The sequence below is a fragment of the Cupressus sempervirens genome, chromosome 9 (assembly GCF_028749045.1).
Source record: "Cupressus sempervirens isolate cs-2001-9-10 chromosome 9, ASM2874904v1, whole genome shotgun sequence".
Classification (NCBI taxonomy): Eukaryota; Viridiplantae; Streptophyta; class Pinopsida; order Cupressales; family Cupressaceae; genus Cupressus; species Cupressus sempervirens.
The window spans coordinates 430,821,728-430,847,519 of NC_143126.1; positions in this window are offsets into that span (position 1 = coordinate 430,821,728).

Below are 25,792 nucleotides of genomic sequence, written 5' to 3' on the forward strand. Positions count from 1 at the left end.
AAGATTTGATGCAAATCCTAGTGAAATTGTATGAAAAACCCTCTACTTCAAATAAGGTATTTCTCATGAAGCATTTATTTAATATGAAGATGATAGAAGGTGTATCTATTGTAGATCATTTAAATGAGTTTAATACTGTTACTACTCAGTTATCTTCTATGGGTATTAATTTTGATGACTTGATTTTGTGTTCTTTTCTTGAAAGCTGGAATAGCTTGGTAATGGGTGTGAGTAATTCTATTTTTGGATCTAATAAAATTAAATTTGATGATATGATTGGTGTTATTTTGAGTGAGCAAACTCATAGAAAAACCTCAATTCGATCTACATTAGGAAGTGCTTTGAATGCACAAAGTAGAGGCAAAACAACTAAGAGAGGAAACAATTTTGGAAATCATGAGAAATCAAGAGAAAAATCAAAGGGGAAGATGACTCAATCAAGACGACCATATGACTGTTGGTATTGTAGGAAACTAGGGCATAAGAAGAAAGATTGATGGACTCGAAGGAAAAATGAAGGAGAAAAGAAAGATGGAGACAAGGAGGCAAATGTGGTAAGTAACAAATTCAAAGAGGATGCTTTGTTTCTATCTTTAGAAAGTGTTGATGATTCATGGGTTTTAGATTTTGGGGCTTCATTTCATGCTACACTCCATAGAGGTTATTTTATTGATTATGTCCAAGGGGATTTTGGGCATGTTTATTTGGGGAATAATGAAACTATTAGATTGTTAGAAAGGGAAAAATTAAGATTAAGTTAGAGAATGGGAATCATTGGCCACTACATGAAGTAAGACATGTTCCAAGGCTGAGTAGGAATTCATTTTCAGCATGACAACTCAACGATGAGGGTTGTGTAGTTACTTTTAATGATAAAAATTAGAAGGTTTCAAAAGGTTCCCTTGTAGTAGAAAAAGGTGTGAAAGTAGGCACCTTATATCTTTGTACATGTCATACTATTCCTTCTACTTTGATTATTTCAACGAAAAAAGAATGTTCAGGAACATTTGTTGTAGTTGAGCAAGGAGAGCAAATAGCTTCTATAAATTTTGATTTGCACTATGGCACAATAGACTTGGGCACATGAGTGAGAAAAGTATGAAAGTACTTCATTCAAAGTATGTTTTATCAAGTTTGAAATGTATCAATATGGATTTTTGAGAAAGTTGTGTGTATGGAAAACAAAAGAGAGTGAGTTTTGTGAAGAGTGGGAAGGAAAAGAAAAGTGAGAGATTAGAGCTTGTGCATACAGATGAATGGGGAGTGGCTCAGGTATCTTTCCTTAGTGGCTCTCATTATCATGTTACATTTATTAATGATGGAACTAGAAAAGTATGGGTTATTTCCTTAGACAAAAAATTTATGTATTTTGAAAGTTTTAAGAAATGGAAATGCTTGGTTGAAAATGAAATTGGTAAGTAATTAAAATGTCTCAGATCTGAAATGGTGGTGAGTATTATATTCATGAATTTGAAGATTATTGCTCCACTATTGGTATTCGTAAGCAAAAAAACTATTCCAAGGACTCCACGGGAAAATGGAGTGGCTAGATGCATGCACGAGACTATAATGGAGCATGCAAGGAGCATGATTTTACATGTTGGGTTTCCCTTAAACATGTGGGAAAAGGCTATCAATACTCATGTATATTTGATTAATAGAGATCCCTCTGCTCCTTTGGGTTGTGGTATTCTAGAGGAAGCATGGACTAGTAAGAAGATGAGTTACTCTTTTCTCAAGACCTTCAACTATGAATCATTTTCTCATATAGATTCTAAAAATAGGACCAAACTAGAAGCTAACTCAAAGAATTGTGTATTTATTGCATATGGCATTGATGAATTTGGTTATAGGCTTTGGGACAGTTGCTTGAACCAAATGACATTAGAACAATTAACTGCTACTACCACATATTCTTCCTCTCTTGTAGACTAAGAGATACAACTTTGCTTCTTACTTGTCCAAAACACTAGTCTTTTACCAATAAAGAATGCTCCACCACTAGTACTCTTCTTATCATCAACACTTCCTATCCAATCAACATCTGTGAATACTTTCAATTCCAAATTGCCACCTTTTTTGTACCATAATCCATAGTCTTCAGTATCCTTCAGATACCTCATGATTCTTTTGATTGCCATTATGTGATTTTCTTTGCGATTTGCTGAGAATCTTGTGACCATACCAATTCCTAATGCAATATCAAGACTTGTGTTCACTACATATTCCAATTTTCTAATTATTGATTTGTATGTGGTCTGATCTACCTCTTTGGAATCATCATTTTTGGAAAGCTTATGTCCAATATGTTGATCTCAAATTGGTTTTGACAAGTGCATGTCTATACACATAAGTCATCTACTTAGTTCATGCCAAACAAGTAGTATATGCTGAGCACAATATATATAAGTTAGAGCATGTCGAGTCAATAATGAGTGTCGAGCCACTCATGTGCTGAGTTATTCAAGTGTCAAGCAAATAGTATATGCCAAGTGATTTAGGAGCCAAGTAAGCAGTGCACGTTGATTCATTCAGATGCTAAGTCATAGTATAGAAATTAGAATATGCCATGCATCAAAGACTTCAAATGTCGAGTAACACAATTTTGTCATAGTTGTTTGTATTGGCACAAACTACTATGTAAACCATTTTTGAGCTTACTTACATATTGAATTACAATATTTTGGTGATAAGGATGAATCTTAAGTTGGAATCTCTAGGAATTGCATGCATCCAATTAGGTAAAGGGAAGGTTTAAGTGGCAAAATAGATGAATCATGATCATTGATTCATACCTAACCCTAAGTCACCTAGATCTTCTTAATGAGGACAAACCCTAAACGTTGTATGTGTTTAAAAAGAGTGAAGAAAGAAGTTTGCATGTGCAAATAGAGTACTCATGGTGGCTAAGGAGTTGTGAATTGAAATTGTATTACAAAATTAGTTAAAGGAGAACAGAGGAATGATATAGTGAAGAACAAAAAGACCTCTGATCAAGAAGGATCAAGAATACATTAGTTTAGAAGTGATCTTCCATCAAGCAACAAAGTGTTAACTATAGGATCAATGTTGAGACATTCTAACAGGTGAATCAGTTAAATCTCTTAACAGAGTAGTCCTAGCAGGCTGTATTGAAATCCTCTAACAAGGTGCTTACTTAATTGTGAGTTGAAGTTATTTAACAAGCCACACTTCTAACAAGGTGTTGAAATCCTTTAAAAGGGTAAGACCTAATAGTCTTTTTAAGCCTTTAATAGGGCAAACCTTTCATAGGGTAGATCGTGTTTTATGATCAAACATTGTAACCTTCATTGGATACACTTTATTAATATAGTAGTGAAGATTTGTGGGTGTGATCCCCATCCCAGTTTTACCTTCTCATTGAAGGGTTTTTGGGTAATCATATCTGGTGTCATATATGTGTGAATGATTACTTGTTTACATGCTCTAGATGTACATGCTTAACATGGTATTTTAGCTTACTTATTGAATATGTGATATGGATGTGTTGTGAATATTTTATGGGTTAAAAGTTTGAATTATCGATACACCCCGCCCCAAGAAGTTTACCATTCCTATTGTGATTCCAACAATTGGTATCAGAGCCTAGTTCTCTAAAAGAGAAGCTTTGTAGCTTTGAGGAAAGATCTTGAAAATGGAAGTCTACAAGTTGGGAAAGATTATTGAGAACTAGGAGATTGAAATACATCTTATTCTACATTAATTGAACGAAGCAAGAGAAGAATTAAAGAAATCTTTAAAGAGAAGGAAGGAAATTTCCATTGAGGAGAATGACACACAATACAAAGAGATAGACACTACTAAGGTGTTTGCAAATGGAGACTCCAATGAATTTGATGCAAAAATTGCAAATCTAATAGAAAATAATAGAGCCCAAGCTGAGGAAATTAGAAATCTCAAGTTAGAGCAAGAATCACAAGCCATACTACTATGTGAGGTGATTGAACAAAAGAAGAAAGCTATGGAAGACAAAGCCATGATTGAAGATGACAAAAGAGTCTTGGCCAATAGATTGGAAGAAAGATCATTAGAGGCAACTAGGGTTGCTAACATGCACTTAGAAAATTTAGGTCAAATGATGAATACCAAACATGAACTGAATACCAAGGATATTGAAATAACAACACTAAAGTTGTAGAATAAATAGTTGAGCAATAACCTTAAAAGGGAAAATGAGTTTGCTGAAAGTTTCAATAAGCCAAGTGAAGCCATCAAATACTTTGAACAATCGATGAGATCCCCTAGATCCAACAATGATACATTTAAACTAGGATACACAAGTACTAAACAAGGAGAGTCATCCAAAAGTGTTGAAGAAAGCAGTAACAAAGCTAAGAATTCCAAACCTACTTGTCATAATTGTGATAAGAAAGGGCATACTACAAACATATGCAGGAGCAAGGCTATAAATCAAAATGTTAAGCAAAAGAGAATGGGTCAAAATCATAAGTGCAACAAATAAGGTCATCAGGCACATGAATGCAGAACCAAGACCATGTACACTCAAAGATTTGAATGATATTGTTATAACTGTCAAAAATATGGACATAGAGCTTTTGAATGCAAATCCAAACCCACATGGTTATCAAACAAGAAAATAAAGGTAAAGAAAAAATGGAAACTTTTATAATTGGGATTATAATACAAGGTATAGTTGTCACTACTATCAATAGTATGGAAATATTCCTAAGAACTGTATAAGAACACACTTCACAAGTGACTAAAAAAGGTGGTTGAGTCAAAGCACATGTTTTAGTTGTATGAAGACTAGTCACATCAGTTGATATTATCTAAAAAGGTCAAAGGCACCAAGTTGTGAGTTTAGTAAAGGCAAAGGCAAGGCAGATATTGAAAATGTTAGAAATGAAATGAATAAGGCATAGAAGAGAAAGGAGGATTATAACACATCAAGTGGAGAAGGGATCACTTCACCTAATGGGTCAGGTGATCACACCTCATCAAACTAAGCAATCAAGAGGCATGTGGGACTAATATTCAAAAGTTATATCATGTATCAGTTCTAAAGGATTTAGTTCTAAAAAGATTACATACACATGAATAAAGATGCAAGGTGTTATTAGGAATCAAAGAAAAATCTTTAAGTTTTTCATGTTGCTGTCAAGCATGAAAAGTTTCCTATGATTTCTTAGTGAAATGCTAGAGGATGCTAAGCCAATAGACTACCTAGTTTTTTCGAGTTTGTAAGGGTTGCTGAACAATTGAAAAGATGAGTGGATGTCGAGTGAGCTAGAAATTAGTTGATGCTGAACTTACAACTGTGTAAGCACTTAACATTAATTACAACATGTTAAAGGGATACTTGATCGATTTCTGTTCATTTAACTTCATTCAAAATAAAGAAAGAGCAAGAAGAGCTAAAGGAAATTTGGAAATTTCATTTGAAGCATTTGTAGGAGATTTGAACAGATATTTGACATCATTTCATCATATTTTGCAAGGTATTTATCATCTGCCGAGCTACGTTGTTCAAATTTTGTAAACCCTTATTTTAAAAAATGGCATCTAGTTCAAAAGGTATAGAGGGAAAAGAAGTTTTAAATGTTTAGTTGGTTAGCAATGAAGTAAAACAACATATTTTCAAGGCCATTCTAGATATAGCATACACACAAGATCCCTCTAATGTGCTATCTATGATACCACTGAAAGTCCTAATGATTCAAGATGTCAAAAAATGTTATAATTGTAAGATTGGTAGTATTGGTGACATGGAAATTAGAGAAGCATATGGAAAACTATGTGAAAATGGTGTGTTAAGGGAAGAATTCAAGATTGTAGAAAAGAAAGGGTTAATTCGTGCCCTAGATTTCCCCAATGTTTTCAAAACTAAATAGATTAGGATTGCCTTGAGTAGAATTCATGATAGTTTAGTGTGTTTAGATAATGAGCCAATCAAAATCACAAAAAGAATAATCCATAGGGTAGCAGGGTATCCAACCCTAGATCAACCAAAGACTATGAGGAGTGAGTCAAAATAAGTCACTGAAAAGAACACAGGAGCTGTGTGGAACAAGAGAGGAATGACCATAGAAACCATCACAGATCCTTTGATAGATTTTGCAGTAAGGATAATTGCACACATGTTTTATCAATCATGTAGATTGAATAGTGAACCCTGCATTGTAGTAGATATGGGTTGCAAGATTGTGAAGAAGGATCATACATATGATCTTGCTGAGTTGTAGTTACAACAATTGATTGAAAACCTAGGAGAAACAAGAGAAAAAAAAGTGGTCAATGTAAATTCAGATCTATTTTGATATGTATCTTCTTTTATGTTTAGAACACATTTCCTACATTTGGTACTATTGCATGGAAGAAAATAGGTCTGTTGCAATTCAAATAGGAGAGTTCATTGAACAATTAGGTGAAAAATTTGAGTTAGTAATGACTAGTTATTTTGAGGATTTCAAACAATCCATGAAGAAGAGATTGAGGATTCTAGTATCATTAGTTGAAAGATATTATGATGATGTTTATTTCCTAGTTGATGTTGATCACACATTTGTACAAACAACAATTCCTAGAGTAATATGGTTGAGACCATTAGGCTATGGAATTAATGTTGATGAGGCCTTTGCATCAATAGAAACATCACTTATAGAAGAAGTAGACAAAGATGCCAAAGCATTTGGTAACTATGAGATGACCAAGTATAATATTTCTATGGATTTAAAGACTGCCTCTATCATCAAAAAGAAGGACAAACTGATAAAGAAATTGAAAGCTAAATTTGGTGAAGGTGCAAAGCAGGAAGATGAAGAGGAAGAGGATTAAGATGAAGAAGACACTTAGATTCAAGCACCACTTGCATTGACACAAGGAAAGTGTGAAGATCAACAAGAGGAAGAAACAAAGATTGTAGAAGGTGTCGAGGAAGAAGAAGCAAAGGAAGCACCTATTCCTAAGAAAATACCTAAGAAGGTTTCTAAACCAAGCCATCCAAAACCTACTACAAGAGCCAACACACATGTCATTTCACAAAAGGCTATGAATACCTAATATATGAACAAAATAAGGTAAATTTAGGGTGTGAAATTAAGAATGTATCATCAATTTTTGAGAAGTGAAAGGAGTTTAGTATTGAAAGGTTTTTTGATTGAATGATACTTCTAATGTTGAATAGCCTTGATTCCTAAAGTTGATGAACTTGAGAAGGGTAATGTTTTTTTGAATGATGCCTTAGGTGGATGTTTAAGGGGTAAGAGAAAGCCAAGACTATAGAGCAAGAAGATGGAGCACATAAAAGACCAAGGAGAAAATACATTGCTTACGTTGAAACTGACGAGCAAAGAACTAAATCTGATGACAACAAAAAACTCAAAGTGGTGAGTCATAATCCATTCTCAAATCTAGACAACCTATGTGAGAATGTTAGAAATAATGCAGATTTATCAAGATTTTCTCACATTGAATTTGAAAATCTTGGAAAAGTTGAAAAGAATCAAGTGGAGGAAGCAATATATGCCATGATGGAAAATTTTAAGAAAGCCCCTCTAGAGATTGCCAACTCCATACCTAAAAGCCTATATGAAAGAGTTGAGCAAAAGTGACACTATTGTTTAGGTACTAAAAGACACATTAGAGAGATTTCCCTCACTCAAGCTATACCCAAACTTAGTAAGGCACATATAGCTAAAGCCACAAAGAAATATGTTGTTAGATTTGTTCCTAAATATAGAGCATTTAGCATACTATAGAAAAACATTGAGGATGTTGTGAAAAATTCCAAATAGATGTGGAAGATCACATATTGGCTAGCTACAGTCAAAGAAGGAGAACAAGAGCCTATTAAGGTTAAAGATGATGAAGATGATGGCAATAATGAAGGCACGGTTGAGGGAGGTACTAAAATGAATGTAAATGATTAAGCAACAACTTAGGTAGAGAAAGAACAAGAAAAAAGTGTACAAGATACACAAATGCCAAATGTTAGCCCTCCACAAATAAAAAGTGTAAGTACTAAAACTATCACAGTAAAGGATGTTTTTTATCTCACTATTTAGAACATCAATCCCATAACAATGGAAGACTTGAAAAAGATACTTGATTAATACACACTATAGGCTAAATTGTGTGACAATCTTATATTGGTGAGTGTAGATGAACTTCAAAAATCAGTGACTAAACCTACAAGGGAGGAAGTACAAACACAAGAACCACCTACCATCACTCCTCAAGTCACTAGCATACAATCTTTAGATAATGTACCAGTAGTTGCACTAGAAAAGGTTGAGAAAATTGGAGAGGATAAAGTGGAAACACAAGTCACTAATGAACCACAGAGTCAAATAGGTTAGATACACTCATTTGCACCTCCAACACAAGTTCAAGTTACAATTCAAAGCAATGAGGTACAGAAGGACAAGCCTAAAGAGACTGAGTTGACACCCAAGCCGAAGGAGCAAGTAGCCATTCAAGCACTGGTAACTTTACCAACATTTGGCACTCCCTCTAGTCACACTGTTCAAAGGTCAAGCATAGATGCAACACCTTCATAATTCTTAGTGCCGAGTCCAAGTTCATCAAAGGTGGAAGAGGTAATAACATATGGAGATAAGTCTAGATGAAGAAATTTTTTTGCCAAAATATGATTATTCCACAATAATAATTGAGCAGATGGGTATACTTCAAGAAGCCCTGGCTAGAAAGAAACATCAAAAATTGCTTAGAAGGGAGCATAGGTAGAAGCAAGCTTTGCTTGATATCAATGACATCTTCTTGGATGCATTCAGTCTGCCTACTCCAAATGAAACAAAGCCACTTATTGAGGAAAATGTAAGTGATGTAGAACTTGATACTAATGAAAAATTATTAGAATGGTCAGAGAAAAAGTTTCAACATAAAGTGAATGAGAAGATATCCAGTGATATAACACTCACACAAGTTGCATTGGCAACTAAGGTAGAGAGTGTGAAGAAGGTACTTGAGAACATTTTCTCCATATACACCAAACTATCTAATTCCACCTCTTCACACAAGAAATAAGGAGTCACATTCTAAGCTTAGAAAGTCAAATGAATTCATCAAGTGAAAAATTGCCCATGACTCCAACTCAAAGTGAGAAGCATTTTAGGACTTTATTGCAAACCCAGAGTTAGTTAGCAACACTATCTACAGATGAAGCCAACATAAAGGGCCAAATTGATAAGAATCCAAACTACATTGACTCCTCACATGGATATTTTTCATAAGGAGTTAGGCTATGTAGAAACTCTTATGAAGAAAGTCCCAAATATTTCTACATTAGATCGCCTAGTTTACCTTGTTGTCGAGCTAGCCATCAAAATTTAATCTTTGGAGGTAGCTTGTGACAATTGGGATGTCGCTCTTAAGATTATTCTTGAGTTCCATAAATCCTTTTTGGACAAAACACTATTAGTGTATAACCCATTGACATCAGTGTCAAAAAGGGGGGAGAAAGAGACCTAAGCTGAGGGGAGAAAGAGACCTAAACTAAGAAAGAGTAATAGCATGGGGGAGAAAGCATGGGAGAACAACAAGAAAGTGAGAGAGTATTAGTTGAGGTACATCTACTCAATAGGAGTAAGATTTTGAGTACAAAATAGATCAAACAACTCAGGGGGAGTTATAAGATTTTGACCTATAAGTTGTTGCAAAATTTTGATATTTTGAAATTTTGTACAAAAGTAAAATAAGAATTATGTTATGCTCATAAGAATAAAAGTATTAATGCATGACCAAGTGTTTTTGACACTCATGTCAAAGGGTGAGATTGTTGATCTTAGATTGGTTTTGACAAGTGAGTGTCTATACACTTAAGTCATTTACTTAGTTCATGTTGAACAAGTAGTATATGCCAAGCACAACATGTATACATTACAAAATGTTGAGTGAACATTGAGTGCTAAGTCACTCATGTGTTGAGTTATTCAAGTGTCAAGTAGATAGTATATGCCGAGTGATTTAGGAGCTAACTAAGAAGTGCATGCCAAGTCATTCAAATGCTGAGTCACAATATAGAAATTAGAATATGTCAAGCATTAGAGACTTCAAATGCTAAGTACCACATTTTTTTCATAGTTGTTTGTATTGGCACAAACTACTACGCAAACCATTTTTGAGCTGACTTATAGATTGAATTGCAATATTTTGGTGATAAGGACAAATCTTAAGTTGGAATCCCTAGAAATTACATGCATCTAATTAGGTAAATGAAACTATTAATTATAAAAATGGATGAATCACAGCCGTTGATTCGTATCGAACCCTAAGTCACATAGGTCTTCTTAAGGAGGACAAACCCTAAACATTGTATGTGTGTAAAAAGAGTGAAGAAAGAAGTTTGGATGCGTAAATAGAGTATTCATGGTGGCTAAGGAGTTGTGAATTGAAATTGTATTATAGAATTAGTTAAAAGGAGAATAGAGGAAGGAAATGGTGAACATTAGAAAGACATCTAATCAAGAAGGATCAAGAATACACTAGTTTAGAGGTCATAATTTGTCATCAAGAAACAAAGTGCTAACTATGGGATCAATGCTAAGACATTATAATAGGTGAACCAATTAAATCTCTTAACAAAGTATTCCTAGTAGGCTATATTGAAATCCTCTAACAAGGTTCTTACTTAATTATGAGTTGAAGTCATTTAACAAGGCACACTTATAATAGGGTGTTGAAATCCTTTAAAAGGGTAAGACCTAACAGTATTTGTAAGCCTTTAGTAGAGTAGACCTTTCACAGGCTAGATAATGTTTCATGATCAAACATTGTAACCTTCATTAGATACACTTTATTATTACAGTAGTGAAGATTTGTGGGTGTCATCCCCACCCCAGTTTTATCTTCTCATTGCAGGGTGTCTAGGTAATCATGTTTGGTGTCATATATGTGTAAATGATTACTTGATTACATGCTTTACATGGTATTTCAACTTACTTATTGAAAATGTGAGATGGATGTGTGGTGAATATATTTATGGGTTAAAAGTTTGAACTACTGATTCACCCCCCCACCTTAGAAGTTTATCTTTCCTATTGTAATTCCAACACAATAGACATAGGTGTTCCAATTGGTCTTAAATCTTCCATTCCAAACTTATTTAGTATCTCCTTGATATATTTAGATTGAGTAATATAGATACCATCTTTCTTCTACTGAATCTACAATCCAACAAAGAATTTTATTTCTCCAAACATGGAAATCTCAAATTCTTTACTCATCTCTTCTGAAAATGCCTTTCATAAGTCATCATTTCCTATAAATAAAGTTTCATCCACAAAGATTTATGCCAACACAATCTTCTTGTCTAGTCCTTCTTTGATATACAATTTACTATTATCATTTGTCCTTTGAAAACCAATCTTTATCAAGTAGTTATGAAGTCTTTCATACCAAGCTTTGGGAGCTTGATTGAGACCATATGAAATTTTGTGAAAATTTCAGACCATATTCTTTTTTCTAGGATCCACAAAACCTTTAGGTTGTTCTATGTAGACTTCCTCTTCAAGAATACCATTCAAGAATGCATATTTTACATCCATTTGATAAACTTTAAATCCTTTATGTGCAACATAAGAAGTAAAGTTCTAACACATCCTAATCTAGCAATAGGAGAAAAAGTTTCACCATAATCAATACCTTCTTCTTGAGAATAACCTTTGTATACTAACCTTGCTTTGTTTCTAGAAACTTCTTCATCTTCATTACATTTTTATCCTTGGGTCTAGGAACAAGAGTCCAAGTCTTATTCCTCTCTATTTGTTCTATTTCTTCATTCATGAATCATAACTTCAATCCAACTTTTATTATCCAAAGCATCTTTTACTAATCTAGGTTCAAATTTAGCAAGCAAACATGTACCTTACAATTTGTTTCTTGTTATTGTTCCATCTAACTTGTCTCCAATGACCTAATCAGGTGTATGGTTCCTTCTCACATATCTTATTAACATGAGTACTTTGGATTTAGAATTTTTTCCACTAACCTCACCATGATCTTCTGTACCAAGCTTGGTCTCATTGTCTATGACTCAAGTCCACCAAACTCAGTTTGCTCTGGCACAACTTGGTAGCTTTTGACTATGACTCGGGTCCTTCAAACTGAGGCTCAAGTTGTACTACTTGAAAATTGGTAGCTTTTGGAGATTTTGGGAACTTGAAAGGTGAATTCTACTGACTTCCAATTGGATTTGGAAATTTATTAGGTTGATAGTAAATAAATCTTCTATAATCCTCAAGTTCTTTGTTGCTCTCTTCTTCACTCCTTTCTATAAACTCATCAATTCTTACATGTGCACTTTCTATGATCTTGTGAGTTGAAAAATTCAAAACATTTATATACTTTTCTTTTGTAGGAGTATCCTAGGAATATGCCTTCATCACCTTTGACATCAAATTTACCTTTCCTAGATTCCTTTAAGATATAACATTTGCTACCAAATACTTTCAAGCAACTTACATTAGGTTTGTAGCCATACCATAGTTCATAAGGAGTTTGATTTGAGTCCTTCTTTAGTTGTACTTTGTTTAAGGTATGCACTACAATACTATTTTCTTCCTTCCAGTATTTAATTGCAACACTCTTTTGTATCATTAAATTTCTTGCATGATCCATGATGGGTCTGTTCCTTCTTTAAGCTATATCATTATGTTGTAGTGTACCAAGGGCTGATACTTCTCTTCTAATTCCTCTTTCAATGCATAATTCATTTAACTCATTAGAAATAAATGCTTCAAATTTTTCTTTTAGATACATTAGAGTCATCATTCTAGAATAATCATCAACAAAAAAGAATAAAATTCTTATCTCCAGTATAGCTCTCTATTCTAATAGGTCTACATAAGTTTGTATGAGCTAGCTCTAGGACTTCTTTAGAGTGATAGTCCTTGCTTTTGAAGCTTGTCTTTCCCATCTTACCAATTTGAAATTTTTTGCATAGGCCCATATTAGTTTTACTTAGACTAGGAATACCTTTAACTCTTTTCTTCTTGCTTATCTTTATTAGCTTATCAAAGTTCAAATAAAATAACCTTTTATGCCATAACCAATTTTCTTCTACTTGAGCAATAAAACATGAACTTTCACTAAGATCTAGGTAGAATAGATTACCTTTTGCTTGATTGCCAAACCCAACCAAATTTCCTTTTCCATCCAACAGCTTTGTCTTCCCATTCATGAATTCTACCTTGAATCCAATGTTATTCAATTGTACCACACTCAGTAGATTATACTTTATTCATTTAGCCTAATAAGCATTATCACATCTAAGTTCATTGGTTAGTGAGATACAATGTTTTCCCTTTATGCAACATGGTTCATTATTTCCAAATCTCACACTTCCACCATCATAATGTTCCATATGCTCAAACTTTGTTTTGTCTTCAGTCATATAATGTGAGCAACCACTATCAATAATCCATGTATCATTTTTTCTAACATGAGAGATAAGTGTCATTTTATCTCCTTCATCATTAGATTCATATTTTATGGCAATATATACCATTTTATCCTCTTCACTATTATCTGAATCCTTAGCCATAAAAGAAGATTTCTTACCTTTGTCCTTGTAGTCCTTGAAGTTCTTGAAATCCTTCTTTCCTTTGTACTTGATGTGCTTCTTTTCATCTTTGTTTTCTCTATTTGGACATCTTGCAATAATGTGTCCAAATTCTTCACAAGAGAAATAGGTTAAAGGGATTTTTCCTTTATACTTTCCTTTGCCTTTGGGATACCTTTTTGCAAGCAATGGTTCAATGGCCTGAAGATCACTATCAGAATTGTCTTCCTCTTCACTTTCAAACTATTTGACCTTTTATTTTTTTTCTTGAGTGATACCTTGGCTTCAAATGCAAACTCAAGATTGCTAGAACTAGGAGTATAATTGTAATAGTTATCTAGTTCAAATGCAGTCAATCTTCCAACTAGAGCATCCAAATTTATCTTGTTATTTGGATCACATCTCATCTTTTGAATAGAAAAAACTTTGATTGCATAGATAGGAAGAAGGGTTATGAGTACCTTACTTATCACTATTACGTCTTCAATTACTCCTCTAGAGGCTTTGATATCACTAACACTGGCTTTGATTCTCTCAACATGTTTCAACATTTTCATCCTCTCTCATTTTCATTTGATCAAACTAACCTCTCAAGCTTTCTGCCTTGTCTCTTTTTATGTTATCATCACCTCCATAGATATCCTTTAGTTTGGTCCACATGTCATGGGCAATAGCACATCCTTTGACCTCATAAAATTCACCATAGTTAAGAGCTGATGCAATATCAATCATCATGATATTATGATTTTCGTTTTTAGTAATCTCTTCTACAGTCAATGTTTAGTGGGAGTCTTATAAGAATTTTACAAGTATTTCAAACCTAAATCAGTGATGGTTTCCAAGTGCAACTTTATAAGTTCCTAACATGCCTCAAAGTTATCTTTTTTTAGCTTGGAAATCTCTCTCCTATCAAACATCCTAATATTTAGCTTAGGTCCTTGAAACCTTTCTTTGCAAGCACCAAGAAGCTCTGATACCAATTGTTGGAAATATAAGAGGAGTCAATGAGAGGGGAGGGGTGAATCAATTACTACTAAAATAAATCTTAGATCCTTTAAATGTCAGTACATAACATAAACTTCAGTGAAAATATTGATGCTTAGTAAATACATAGGCACTCAGTTTACACTAGTAAAATTTGTAACTCAACAAACACTAAAATAGAATTAGTAACTCAACAAATGAAAATCTTAGAATATTATCGATGAATAAACTTATTTAACCTATATGCATACACATAAAATTAATAGCATGAACACAAGTGTACTAAGATTTAACATGGAAACCTAATTTGGGAAAAACCACAAATTGCAACTAGTTATTGATTTTCACTCTTCTGAAGTGAGCCCTATTAGGAGCCAACCCTATTAAAGGTTACAAAAAAAATTGTTGGGTGTGACCTTGTTAGAGGATTTAATCACCCTATTAAGAGTGGCCTTGTTAGAGGTATTTAGATACTTACAATAGAAATTACACATTGTTAGAGGATTTACAAATAACTATTAAGCCAACTCTATTAAGAGATTTAGATCACTGCTACAATGGTTAGAGAGTAACAATGAGATGACCTGATTTATTATGCAATTGAATTGCTGATTACAGGTCTCAATTCTAGATTGTATACTTGATCCTTTCTGATTGAATGTATCTTTGCATATCAACAAGGATATTTTTCTTATCCTTCTAATTCATTTCATGTAAGCATCTTTAAATCTTCTATTACTTGTACTCATTAAATCCACAACTTGACCTTATATTATATCTTACACATTGTCAAGTTAGCTTGAGTACAACTTAGAATACTTAATATTCATCTCCTTAGTCGACTAGAACCAATAAATGATTCAATTGAACTCAATATGTCAAAACAAGAAAATCCTTTGTTAGCCGACCCTCCTCCGTAGATACTAGCTCAAAAATGATTTTCCTATGTTAGCCAAGTGAACTCGGTTAATATTACATATTCACAAAGTTCCTTTGGTAACCAAGTGAGCTCAGTTAACACTAGTTCTATCCAACATTTCCTTCATTAACTGACTGAGCTTAATTAATAGTCACCTCTGCTAACTTCTCTTTGTCACCCGAGTGAACTCAATAGACAATGTCTTCTAAACTAGGAAAACTCTGGAATGCTCAACAGACATAGGAATATGTCTTCATCACCCGAGTGAGCTTGACATACACTAATTGGTAATGATATGATATTTTATGTAATATCAAAGAAAATACATAATTAACTAATTGTTTTCAACAAAATGGGTATTCAAAAATAAGATGAATGAACAAGGTGAAGTTGTGAGAAACAAAGATAGACTAGTATGAAAAGGTTATTCATAGCAAGAAGGAATAAATTATGAGGAAACATATACCCCTGTAGCCAAAATGGAATAAGTAAGAATATTTTTTTCTTATGCAGCAAGTAAGAAGTTTAAAGTGTAGCAAATGGATCTCAAATCAACGTTTCTGAATGGAGAATTGAAGAAGAAGTTTACATTGAACAACTTGAAGAATTTCCTTTGATAAAAGATAAGGATATGGTATGCAGATTGAACAAAGCACTATATGGCCTAAAGCAAGCACCTACAACATGGTATGTGAGATTGGATAAGTATTTGGAAAAACTTAGATTTACTAAAGGTATGGCGAATAGTAATCTATATTTGAAACAAATTGAGAATGATTTGTTGATCATTGTGATATTTTTTGATGACGCAATCTTTGGAGTTAATGATGAAACAAGTGATAAGTTTGTTGAAGAGATGAAGAATGAATTTGACATGAGCATGATTACATTACAAATTGTACAAAACAATGATGACATTTTCATATCAGAAGTTAAGTGCATGAAAGACTTGTTGAAAATATTTAGTTTGAAAAGTTTTAATCCTATTCATACACCAATGGTAACTAGTCACAAGTTATATAACAAATATGAGCTGCCTACAGTTGAGTAGAAGAAGTATAAATCAATGATTAGAGGTTTACAATATCTGACTCACACTAGACTAGATATAGAAAATGCAATTGGGATTATAGCTAGATTTCAAGTTGATCCCAAGGAGTATCATTATGCAACAATAAATATGATATTCAGGTATTTGAAGGGTACACTTGATTATGGTCTATGGTACATGAAATATTAAATGATTTTCACTTTATGTGCTTATATTGGTGCGGATTGGGCAGACAATTTGGATGACAGAAAAAACACCAGTGGAGGAGAAATTTTACTTGGAAGAAGATTGGTTTCTTGGCTGAGAAAGAAACAAGATTATATTTAATAGAGTACAACTGAAGTAGAGTATTTAGCAGCACCAAATAACTGTAATTAGATCATGTGGATGAAGCAAATGTTGAAGGATATTGAGATAGAATTTTTAGATCCTATTATCATATATTGTGATAACACACGTATAGTTAGTATGTCTAAGAATCTTGTATTGCATTCTAAGACTAAGCATATATCTATTGAGTATCATGTTTTGAGAGAGAAAGTTGTAGAGAAAGAAATAATAGTAGAATATGTAAGTACAAAAGATCAAATTGCATAAATCTTTACAAAGCCTTTTTCTAAAGAAACATTTGAGTACTTGGGAGGTATGCTTGGGGTTATGCCCCTCCCTACTTCTGAGTAGATAATCTAGAGGTTTAATTAGTCTAGTGGTATAGAGCACTATTGTTTGATTGGACTGAATGTTGATGCTTCCTGTATGGGGGAGTATCTGAGATGAGTAGAGTCATCTAGGACTCTTGGTAACTAGTTCTAAATAGTGTCTTTGGACACTCGAGTTGATTGAAGACTTGGAGTAGATTGTTGACATAATAAAGCCTTTGTCATTGATGTAAGTGGGGGAGAAAAGTGTGGATGAAAAAAATTTCCTTAGTACTATGGGGGAGAGATTGTACAGAGAAACACCATGTATAGGGGAGAGGATCCTCTAATGGAGGAAAGATTGATGTATGGGGGAGAGATCGAGATCTCCTATGTATAAGAGAAAATTATTATTGATGTCAATGGGAATAACATTAAATGGGGGAGAATGAGAGTTGTTTAATGTGTGAATAATTGATGTGAGTAGAAAGAGTTGCATAACAAAGATGTGTTCTAGAGGATTTCATATTTGATTGATGAAGAGGATTTGAAAAGATGAAAACAACAACAACAATTGTACTAGAGTGTTGTTTTGGTATTCCTGGAACTTAGATTTTTTTTTATCTATCTTGTCATCAATGCCAAAGGGGGAGATTGTTAGCATGAATACTGATGGTATTCCTTTGGGAGAGTATCCTAAAAATTGCCAGAGCATGTGGAGAATGGTAACATGATTTATATATTGCATTCATGACTCTATTTTTCATTGATGACAATATAGTATGGTTTATGTAAAGACTAGCAGAGTAGAAGATAGAGAACAAGCTTGTACACACAAAGTACAGATGGTAAACTAAAGTGTAGCTAAGGACATGTGCTATGGTGTGTCCTAATGATGAGGTTAAGTGCACATGAAGTAGATTGAAGACATATAAAAGATATGATTGATTTACATAAAACAATTCAAAGATAGAGTACCTGATAATAAGTTTATGGTGATTGAATTGTAACCCCTAATAGAGATCAAATCGTGATGTGCAAAGTTATATAGTGATAAAGGATAGTTAGATGATGATGTCAATGAGTGTGCAAGTTCTAGAGTCACATGTGTGAGAAGTTGTAAAGATTGTGAGCCAACAGTATTGTATGAGTGTGAAATAATTAATTATCTTAATGTGGTCCTATTATAATTAATTAGGAAATCCTCAAGACCAACTCAAGGATTTTTTTTGAGGACATGGTATGAAGGAAGGTGTTTTCCTTGATTTTAAGTGTGTGTTGTGATCGAGATCAAGTGAATAAGAGTGGATTATTTGGTAGATGTGAGTAAGCGATCCAAGGTATTATTGGATGAAAAGTTGTGATCTAGTATCTAGATCAGAAGAAGAAGAGCAACAATTCGGTTGACATGAAAAATGAAGAGGAAGTAATAATATAGTTCATTTCTATTATTCTACAAGGAATAATACATAGATCACTTGGACATTGGGTTCATTGGTCTTGCACCTAAAGTTGTTTGCATAGTGGGTCCATCTACCTTCCATAACTCCTATCAGGCTTGGCACAACTCCTAATAGGGATTCAAAGTCTTCTAACAAGGACTGATATATACTAAATGTATTTCATAGATTACTCCTAATAAGGTCCATCCTCTAACATGGAATATTTATATTAGTACATCATTTTGTGGGTACCATCTCCCCAGGGGTTTTCCCTCTAATCAAGAGTTTCCCTAGTTAACACATCAGGTGTTATTGTGTATGAGTATCTTGTTATGGTTGCAATTATATTGCTCATATGGCTAAGGACTAATAAGGTTGAGAATTGCTGTAATAATTGGACAACTGATTCACCCCTCCCCCACTCTTAGTTATATTGCTAAACTTTATATATATATATATATATAATGTCAAATCAAAGCAAATGACAAATTGAGAGATATATAATTTTAACCATTATAATATTAAATATATCTTAACATTTTAAATATATACCTAGAAAAATTACTTAAAGGTTGTAATACAATTAGTTCAACACAACTAGTAAGCATGCTGACATTTTCCTTAATTTCATCATCCTTCAAAGTTGAAATTCTTGTTGGTGCAATAAATGAGAAGATGAATTCAACATCTTGTCTTAGTTGAATCTTGTAGAATGACTACTCATCTATCATATACTCTTAACAAATTATGTGTCATGTTAGACTTATACTCCCAAAAATAATAGATCTGTCAATCCTTACCTCTTTGCCAAAAAAATATCATCTTAAATTCATACCCCTGATACAAATAAATTGAATATGATCAATATAAAACTAAATTAATCTCAAATTAAGAACCCACCCTAGTTTGTCTCAATTCCATTGAAATGCTAAGTCAAATAGGAATTCAAACATTAAAAGTAAGTATAAAATTGTAGATAAAACTAATATGCATATCATTAATGTATTAATATATCAGCTTACATGATGTGGGGTTATATTAGTCTCAAGTGCCTATCTAATCTGTCATTAGTATAATATGTACTTTGAGTCATATATATATATATATATATATAGTTTGCATACACACACATGTAAGTATTATACATAGACATACATATGTATGTACATACATACATAAAATGTCTAATCAAAATAAATGAAAAAGTGAGGGAAATAAAATTTTGATTATTATAATATTAAACATCTCTTACTCTTTTAAACATATTTGTTGAAAAATTTATGCAAGGCTTATAATCTAAATAATTATTCACACAATTAGTGAGTATGATGATATGTTCCTTGATTACACTAAAGGTTCAAATTCTTGGAAGTGCATTGAATAAAACAATCAGACCAATACTTAGTCTTCATTGGCATTTGTAGAATTGATAGCCCTCTATTCTTCACTCTTACCTAGAAAAAAATGTCATCTTAGACTTATACCCCCAATACTAATGTATGTCAATCATTGACTCTTAGCCTAAAAATATCATCTTAAACTCACACTCCTAATATTAATAATTAAAAATAACTAATTTGAAAACTATTACTCTCACATTCATCTTCCTTCAAAATTATTCAAAAAAAGGCCAACACAATTGTAAAAATTAAGCCTAAATAGATACTTGGAGTCTTATATGTCTAAATATATATTGTGTGTGTACACACAGATGTATGTACTACACAAACCCATCCATACACACAGACACACACAAATATATGTGCACATGCATATATACATACATAAATCCATATATACATGTGTGTGTATTATGCACATATAAGTACATACATGCATAAATAAGATCTCTAGTCAAAATAAATGAAAAAGATACACTCGTACATGCATTATAATAATAATAATAAAAAATATCTCGTACTTTTTAAACACATCCTTTGAAAAAACAATATGCAAGACTTATAATCTAAACAATTATTCACCCAATTGGTGAGTATGATGGTAGGTTCCTTAATTACACCGTCTACTTTGGTTCAAATTCTTGCAAGTGCATTGAATACAACAAGAAGACCAATATTATGTCCTAATTGACTTTCGTAGAATTAATACCCCTCTATTCTTCACTATGTCATCTTAGACTTATACCCCAATACTAATATATCTCAATCATTGACTCTTACCTCAAAAACATCATCCTAAACCCCCACACCCAATATTAAAAGTTAAAAAAAAAAAAACCTACAAAAGCTATTTTGCTCTCACATTTATCTTGCATGAAAATTATTCAAAAAGTGCCCAACCCAATTGTCCCAATGAGCCTAGATCAAGTGTAAATAGAGATGGTGGCTTGGTGGGTGACATGACCATGGGTGAGACCTAATATAGTAGTTGTGTTTCATGGGCATTCTAGTCTATCTTTTCTATGACCTAATTGGTTATCATTGCTTGAATAAAGGAGCAATGTCTTTGAGGGCAAGTGCAAAGCATGACGATCACCACGAAGAAGAAGGGCACACACAATGTCAAACATTTAGGTGAGGGAAAATTCCATTGAGTTCCGTAATCTACACTTTGGTGGATTCTAGAAGGAAAGCGACCGAGTCGTCCCCATTCCAAACCCATTCCTCCTCCACGTGGTAACCACGGTGGTTGTCCAGATTTCCATGGGAGACCAAAATCCCCTCTTGACTTACATGAATCTAAATGCCATAAAAACGTCTTAAATTCATTCGGCCACTCTACAAATTAAGAAGAAGCCCCCAGATTGGTCCCAATCAGATGATCTTCACGGGCCAAAATGTGGGCATGTTTGGGGCTTCAAAACTGTTTCACAGCACCCAGTTGGGCGATCTGCTGCAACTATTTCATGGAGGAAACTTGCGATTCAGAGACCCTTTTGGATTCAGGAAAATTCGGAGTTGGATTCAATGAATTGGATCGTCTCTTCGTTGCAGATGATGCCCAATCCACAACAAGTAATAGCAGTTGGATTGAAGATTTGGGTGAAAAAGAATACAAATGTAGAGAATTTGGGGATCCAAATGCCCAAAACTATATACAATTTCTAGAAAAAGCTTCAGATGATGAACTTGGCCTGCCTCCCAATCTTGATGGAGTGGAAGATGATGCGATTCAGGGGAATGACATGGATTTGGACTTTGATGTGGAGCGGAGTGAAAGAAAAATGGATGATTGTCATTTCTGGCTGTCCCTCCTGCAAAGCTAAGGAAGATTTTTTTATGGTTTTTTTTCTGGTTTTCTCATGTCACATTGAAAGTAAATGTGATGTACAGGTCTTTATACAAATTTGTAAATTGCTTTTGATGGCATACGTAGCTCTAGAATGTAAGTTCTAGCCCTGCATTACTTGAAAAACCCGTGTAGAAATGAATTGTGGGTATTTTTTATGTCTTTCAAGATTGGGGAAAACAGATTTGGTTTCAGGATTTCAGTAATGGTGGATGAAGTTTAGAGGATATTATTTGATGCATGATCCAGGAAATGGACTCTGTAACTTTTGTCAACATGTTAATAAGTGTTAATGTAATTTGTCTTTCCTCGTTACAAACTAACTTAGATTAAAATTCGTGTGCCGGGCACATTTGTATGGACATGGTATGGTTTGGTCAAGTCACTTATGCACATTATGCACATTATTGCACATATTGTAAGATTTTTTTTTATGAACAGTTTCTTTCTATTAATAAAATAATATATTTGTTACATATTCATAAAGAAGGGGCCTGTTTACATTACAGAATTGATTTTCAAAATTTATTTTTACAATGTTGTAAAAATTGCATAGAGTCAATGGGCCCTTGTCTACGGTGAAGTTGAATGGTTTACAAAGAGCCCACCAAGGATCAAGTCTTGTTGAGTGCAAGGCTTCGACATCATAAGGGATGAGGCTGGGATCGTGGCCCGGGTGATTTTGATGGCGTGGATACCCCTCAGTCCTTGACTCTAAGCCAAAGAGGTTTCAGGGACAAGTGGGCCCATATCGGGTTCCCAAAAAGTCTATGTGGTGGCCTTCGTTGGTTGGTAGCTTGCAGGCTTCGTGCCTCGCTAGGCTGCCTCACAGGTCTGAACCCTCCATCAAAAAAAAAAAATTGTATAAAGATCTATGAAAATATATTGAAGCGTGTGAATTTGTATTTTTTTTGTTCTTGTCATTTTAGATGAAGAATTTGAATAGAGAATTGTTCTATAATTGATATCAAGTCATCCACGAAATTCCTTCTATTTATTACTCTTTTTTCTTAGGTAATGATATTTATTTCCTAGCAATTGTCTTGAAATTGCTTGATTTAGATATCACACATTTCAAGAGTCAACTCAAATAGTTGTTCATTTATTAGTTGAAATTTACCTTAGATTATTAGGACATGCTTCAATAGAGCTTAATGACATAGTCTAAGTTTTCATTAAGGATTAATTAATCATTTCCAGTAAAATTTAAGCACATATAATGGAAATTGGGCTTTTATTTTTAATATTATTTTTATTTGACAAAATTTATCTTTGACCATTGAATTGGGTGATTTTTAAGAATTATTGATCCAATAATAATAATAATAATTCTATCGTTCCAATTTAAACCGTCTCTCATATAATTGAAATTAGACTTCTATATCTTGTGTTATCTAATGATAATTGATATGGTTGCATTACTAGCCCAACATCAAATCAAGCAAATTGTCCACCAAATAAAGAATTATATAGACTTTAGAATATGTATTTTAATAAAATTTTGTATTAGTTTTTCCTTTATGATAATTCACTTCAACATTAGTACAAAAGCAAAAATATTGTTGAAACTATTAAATTATTAGCAATGTTACTAGCATTTTGTTGGTCATGTTTCTACCTTGTGCTTTCCTGAACATGTTTTGCTATGAATTCATGTTTCTTATTTGCAAATTAGGGTTTGGTCTTATCAAAATTGGTTAACCCTGAGGAAAACTCTAATTAAAACAAGATTTGTGCCCTAAGGAAGCCCTTTAGGTCATATGTTTTACTCTATATTGGTTATATTCACAATTTGTGACACCTTGCATGCATGCAGTCGAGCATTCTATTGAAGCCCAACTCCTACCATGAGCGCTCTTAGGATCACAACCAGAACACACATGTAAGCATTATAAACACACATACATTTATACATATATACAAATATGTGTGTGTACATATGCAAGCACATACGTACATACGTACATACATACATACATACAATAAATGACTAATCAAAATAAATGAAAAAGTGAAGGAAATTAAATTTTTTGAATATTATAATATTAAATATCTCTTACTTTTTTAAACACATCTGTTGAAAAAAGTATGCAAGGCTTATAACTTAAATAATTATTCACACAATTAGTGAGTATGATGGTATGTTCCTTGATTACACCATCTACTTAGGTTCAAATTCTTGGAAGTGCATTTAATGAAGCAATCAGACCAATAATTACTCTTAATTGGCATTTGTAGAATTGATAGCCCTCTATTCTTCACTCTTACCTAGAAAAAATGTCATCTTAGACTTATACCCCCAATACTAATGTATGTCAATCATTGACTCAGCCTAAAAATATCATCTTAAACTCAGGCTCCTAATATTAATAATTAAAAATAACTAATTTAAAAACTATTACTCTCACATTCATCTTCCTTGAAATTTATTCAAAAAAAGGCCAATACAATTATAAAAATTAAGCCTAAATAGATACTTGGAGTCTTATATGTCTAAATATATATTGTGTGTGTATACATAGATGCATGTACTACATAGACCCACCCATACACATAGACACACACAAATATATGTGCATATGCATATATACATACATAAATCCATATATACATGTATTCATGCACATATATGTACATACATGCGTACATGCATACATTAGATCTCTAGTCAAAATAAATGAAAAAAATAAAATACATATGTACATGCATTATTATAATAATAATAAACATCTCCTACTTTTTAAATGCATACTTTGAAAAAATAATATGCATGACTTATAATCTAAATAGTTATTCGCACAATTGATGAGTATGATGGTAGTTCCTTAATTACACCATCTACTTTGGTTCAAATTCTTGCAAGTGAATTGAATGCAACAACCACTTCAATATTTTGTCTTAATTGACTTTCAAAGAATTAATACCCCTCCATTCTTGACTATGTCATCTTAAACTTATACCCCCAATACTAATATATCTCAATCATTGACTCTTAGCACATAAATATATTGAAGCGTGTGAATGTGTATTTTTTTTATTCTTGTCAATTTGGATGAAGAATTTGAATAGAGAATTGTTCTATAATTGATATCAAGTCATCCAATGAGGATTATCATAACATACCTGAAATTCCATCTATTTATTACTCTTTTTTCTTAGGTAATGATATTTATTTTTCTAGCAATTGTCTTGAAATTGCTTGATTTAGATATCACACATTTCAATAGTCAACTCAAATAGTTGTTCATTTATTAGTTGAAATTTACCTTAGATTATTGGGACATGCTTCAATAGAGCTTAATGACATGGTCAAATTTTTAATTAAGGATTAATCAATCATTTTCACTAAAATTTTAGCACATATAATAGAAATTGGGCTTCTATTTTTAATATTATTTTTATTTGACAAAATTTATCTTTGACCATTGAATTGGGTGATTTTTAAGAATATCATAACAATATAGTCAATAATTCTATCAAACACATAATAATTAATCTTGGCTTTAGCCTCAATCCAATTTTTTATTTTTTTAAATAATAATAATAATAATTCTATCAAATAATATCCAATCATTCCAATTTAAACCATATCTCATATAATCGAAATTAGACTTCTATATCTTGTGTTATCCAATGATAATTGATATGGTTGGATGACTAGCCCAACATTAAAAACAAGCAAATTGTCCACCACATAAAGAATTATATAGGCTTTAGAATATGCATTTTAATAAAATTATGTATTAGTTTTTATGTAATGTCCCCATCTTTTAGCAACTTAGTGGAGTTCTTAGTCTTTACGTTCTCGAAAGGCTAAGTGGAGAAATAAGAAATTGATTAAATTAATTTCTTATAAAGTCATTAAATAAATTAAAATTTAAAAGAGACTTTATATTTAAGTAATTTAATTTTCTAGAAGCTTCTAGATAGTGTGTTAATTATTGAAAA